This window comes from Triticum dicoccoides, chromosome 2B, assembly GCF_002162155.2.
Source record: "Triticum dicoccoides isolate Atlit2015 ecotype Zavitan chromosome 2B, WEW_v2.0, whole genome shotgun sequence".
NCBI classification, from domain to species: Eukaryota; Viridiplantae; Streptophyta; class Magnoliopsida; order Poales; family Poaceae; genus Triticum; species Triticum dicoccoides.
In genome coordinates, this window is record NC_041383.1 from 42,256,137 (window position 1) to 42,261,424 (window position 5,288).

Genomic DNA, 5,288 nt, shown 5'->3' on the forward strand with positions numbered 1-5,288 from the left:
GCAAAGACCTGGCTGACGGGAAAGATCCTGATTCTAGTAGTGTGGCAATGGGCAGGAAGCACGCACGGGAGGTGGGAGGGTTTGTTGTGGGCTAGGGCGGTCAGAAGCAGGTGCTATAGTGGTCCGGACTCCCGCAACCCCCCCCCCCCCCCCACCACACACACACACACGTTTGTCTCTGGTTTGCGGGAGAAAACGTGTCCGGACCGCCCCACGGACGGATACATGACCATGTTGGATGGCTTTCGCGGTTCGGATAGACCAATCCGGTCGAATGCGGGAGGTTTATGGGTCGTCGTTGCAGATGCACTAAGGTAAATTTTCTCCGGCATCCATTCACGGATAGGGGGGTTAGTCCACAGACAGGGCAGGAGCCGGTCATCCAATGCTACCCACATACATTTTAAGCCGTGATTGAACTACCTGGATGAAATTCAAGAAAACACGATGGATTTTCACATAAGATAGACAAAAAATCATTAAATTTTGAACATTTTTCATTACATTTCAAACATTTAGAATAAAAAAAGCGGCTCGGCCCTTAATCTATCCTATGGCGGTGGTCATCGTCCACTTTCTTTGTATTCCGCGTCGGTGACCATGTCCTCCGTCTGCCGTCTTCATGAATGGAGACGCGGTTTAAGACCTGTGATGAAGTGGAGGTGCGCTCTCCGGGAAGAAAGAGTAGAACATGGGAGATGGACCGTCCCACTTGGGACACAATACCCGACCGCCTCTCATGCCCCAATCATCCTTGGGGGAGTCCGTGACCTATCCATCACCGGTGCTGGTGGATGTGAGCTCGATGATGGACATGGATGCTCTGTGACTGTCCACTTATCACATGCACCCTCGAAAGTTGGACGGCGACGTTGGAGTCCTAGACCGCTTGCGTCGCCAGCGCGTGTGCAGCCACGCCCGCGTCCTATTGTGCTGACTCTACGTTGTGAGTGGCGCTTTGAGCACGCGTGGCCTCATAGAGCACCAGCTGCTCCGCAAAAAAGTTTGGTTTTGCCGCGGCCATGGTCGCCTCGCTTGCGCGCTCGCTATAGATTTGGCCCTCCGGTAGCCGATGCTACTTGATAAGGAACATGTTATACCTATGCTCCTCACGTGCCTGCTGTAGATTTTGCCCTCCGGTAGCCGATGCTACTCGAGGAGGAACACATTTTACCTATGCTCCTCATGTGCCTGTTGGAACGCAAACATAGGAGCCGACGCAGGTTGTTCCTCCTCCGCCATTGTGGCATCATAGTGCGCTTTGTGCCTGCTCCATGGCCAGGTTGGCATGCACCGGTGTGGGGTCTGTCCCCGGGTCGTCATCGGAGCCCGTAGAGTTATCGTAGGAGACCACATGTGAGCTGGTCGGCATGCCCTGCTCGATCTACGTGACACGACAGGACTGCTAGGTAGCTACAAGGGCGGCCACCTTGTGCTTCATCTCTAACGACAGGCTATCCTACAAAGCGTTCCTACCCGCGGTCATGGTGGATGTGGAGCAAAGGAAGAGGATGTGGAGCGGATGTGTTTTATGTGAAGTTAGTGGGTATGGTCGCCTTTAAATAAAAAAATCTGGTGAGGCCAAGCGTCTGGGTGCGTCAATGCACGGCGCCGGAGTTGGCTCCTCGGCCGACGAGCTTGATTAATAGCGGCATACAGACGAATGGGTATTGAACGGGTATCTCTCCCGTATCATGCAGCAAATGTCAATCTGACATTGAACAGACACAAACATTGGGGATGTGGTGCTAGCGGATCTCTCGGCCGGTCGGCGCCATTGAGAGATCGCGTCAACTTTGGGTCGGCTTCATTGCATAGAAGAAGAAGCAAATGGCAAATATATCATAGGAGCATTATCGTCAGCCGTCTCTTTGCCATCTGCTAGCGGATGGCATAGGAGCATTGCCGTTAGCTAGAAGACGGCAAAGAGGGAGGGTGGTCCACTAGCGAGAGTCACCTAACGGTCACTTTCTTTGCCATCCGCTAGCGGATGGCAAATCTTCTTTGCCGTGTGCTAGCCGACGGCAAATAAAGTGGCCAAACTAACGTCCGTTAGTTAGGCTCACTACCGTCTGCTAGCAGACGGCAAAGAACCGTGCCCTAACTAAAAAGCTAACACGCCTGTGCCACACCCCTCTCTCTCTCTGTCCCCTCTCTCTCCGCACCGTGCCCGAGCCGCCACCGCCCCGCGCCACCCCTGTCGCCGGCCGCCCCGCCCCCATGCCACCGCCACCCCGCACCACCCACATTGCACGCTGCCCCGATGACCCCCTCTCCGCCCCGCGCCAACCCCGTCGTTGCGCCGTCCCCACCGCCCAAGCGACCCCCTCCTCCGCCCCGCGCCACCACGACCTCGCCCGCTGCTCCTTTGACCACATGCTCCGCCGTGAGGTGAGCTCCCCGTACGCTTCGCTCGATCCGCGGCAGATCCGCACCTTGTGTCTTGCTTCTGTTGGAGTAATGCTAATGTGACAAGATGATGTAGTGTTGTTGGAGTAATGCTAGTGGATTGCTTGCTGTAATACTGCTCTTCTTGCCCTAGACACTACTCCAAGTGAATTAAAACCAAATGTTACTCCAAGTAACTGCAACTTGTTGTTCTATCATTTGCTTGCTGGACCTAAATGAAACTTTTCCTATAATAAAATCCAAATAAAAAATTTCCAGTTAATTAAAGGATCATTTGTAGTTTCAGTAGTTTTGCTTGCATCTGTACTTTTAATTAAAGGATCATCTGTAGTCTCAGTAGTTTTGTTGTAGTTTTAATTAAAGGATCCTCTTCAAGCAGTAGTGCTTCAAGAGGATCTTAAAGTACTCCTACTCTCATTTAGTCACACTGCTCTTATTAAAAATACATAGCAAATAACATTGTGTGGGGAGCTGTTTTCATACTCCCTCTATATGTAAGAGACATTATGGGCACCTCCAAGATACCTAGCCAACATATATATGTATATATATATATATATATATATATATATATATATATATATATATATATGTATGTATATATATAATTTATCAAATAGGGAGAAAATCCTATGTGTAGTTTTTGTCAGGAGTATTTGTTGAATCTCCTGATTTTCATGTTTTATACAAATATTATAATAACATTTAATGGTCAAAAACAGAAATTTTTATGTGATATGGAGTGAGGAACTGATCATTCAATGATATTTTTTACCCCTTTGTGAACTGCTGTCCATTTTAATTCCGCAATGTAATTGTCACTTGGCAAAAAAAATTAAATTAATTATGATATTGATTGAAGTGTGACAGTAGAAGACATAAGGTCCATGGCATGTCATGCAAAATTGTAGTTGTCTATATTTCACCAAATTTCAAATAATTTTTCTACCAAAAATAAATGAAAAAAATATTGGTTACACTTGAACCTTGTGTTATCTTTGAATATCACCATCAATAACGTTGGTAGTGGTAATGTTTTCTTATTCATATCACCATCAATTTGGTTTACATTTTCAGTTTTATTTCATGTCTAATGAAATCCCTAGTTTTGAAGGGTTCTAGCTGTTGCCATCATATGTCCACAAGTGCATTGCTTTTTGAATGTGAAATGATAACTTGGTGTAGTTGATTATCTTATGCTCAAAACTTCTGCTGCTGTAATGTTGTATGATAATGTTGCAAGGGTAGTAATTGGTCTCTTCTGCTTCTTATCAGAGATGGGCCGCAGGCTGCGCTCGGCCACACCGGAGTATGACTTGGAAGGTTTCGAGTTCTTCACGATTATACTCGAGAATTCCTCCAAGAGAAAGTTATATAAAAGGAGAGATCTCCCCTTCACCCATCCCTTTATCATAACTCTGATGTTTGCTACATTACTGCTTAACCCATGCCGCAGAGGCTGCCTGACACTTTTATGAAGATGCTGGACGGCCATCGGAAAAAGAATGTGAAGCTGCGACAGGCCGGCAGCGGGCTTTGCAGGTTGTGGGATGTGGAAGTGGTGTTCAGATACGACCACATGTACCTGTGCCATGACTGGGAGCAGTTCGTCCGTGCCTACTACCTGTGGCACGGGTACTTCCTTGTCCTCAGGTATGATGGCAACGCCACGCTCACCGTAAAGGTGTTCAACACGACTATGTGTCGCATGCGCTACCAGGACGACGACAATGCTAGTACGCCATGCCGCTTCTTCCTCTCCATTTGGCTTTGTCTCACACTGATTGCTAAAAAAACATTGTTGCATTTGGTCAGGCAATGGGAGCAGCAGCAGCGACTCTGGCTACAACAAAAGCAGCATCGACTCTGGCTACAGCAAAAGCAGCAGCGAGGATGATCCGGAATGCAGTGTGGAAGAAGAGGAGCAGAGTCGGGATGAGGAGGTGCAGCCTATTCTGTCTGAGATGACCTCGCGATGGTGGTGGCTGACGATGGGAAAGCGATGGTGGTGGCTGACGATGGGCAAGTGATGGTGGTAGTTGACGATGACCTAGCAATGGTGCTGCCTAAAGATGGCCTCGCGATGGTGGTGGTGGCTGACAATGACCTCACGATCCCACAGCTGGGTGACATGACCATGCCAATTGGTAGAAGACTACATCCCGCTGCCTCGCCGCTCTAAGCGCATCAAGATGATAAAGGAGAAGGAGAAGAAGGAGGAGTGAAGTATGTCAGGTATGTCAGATCTCCAAAACGATCTATACTTAGCTTTGTTTCCTCCGAAATGACCTAACTTAGCTCTAATATGCTAAGTTATCTCTAATATGCTTAGTTACCTAGGTTTGCTCAATAATGACATACACTTAGCTTACTTATGTAAAAATGGCATAATTAGCTTACTTAGGTTTGAAATGGCATAACAATCTTGGTAACCTCATATATTTCATATAGTTAGCTTATTTTCCTTGAAAAATGACATATTAAGCCTAATTAGCTCCAAAATGATCAATTTTACCTAAGTTAGCTCCAAAATGACCTAAGTTAGCTCTAAAATGCTAAATTAGCTCTAATATGCTTAGTTACCTGGGTTAGCTCAAGAAAGACCTATACTTAGCTTATTTATGTCAAAAATGGCATAATATGCTTAGTTAACTCAAAAATGGCATAATTAGCTAGGTTAGCTCCAAAATGACCAATTTTACCTAGGTTAGCTCAAATATGATCCATTTTACCTAGGTTAGCTCCAAAATGACCAAGTTTACCCAGGTTAGCTCCAATATGATCCATTTTACCTAGGTTAGCTCCTAAATGACCTATTTACCTTGCTTAGCTAAAATGACCTACACACTTAGCATTTTTACCTAGCTTAGCTAAAAACT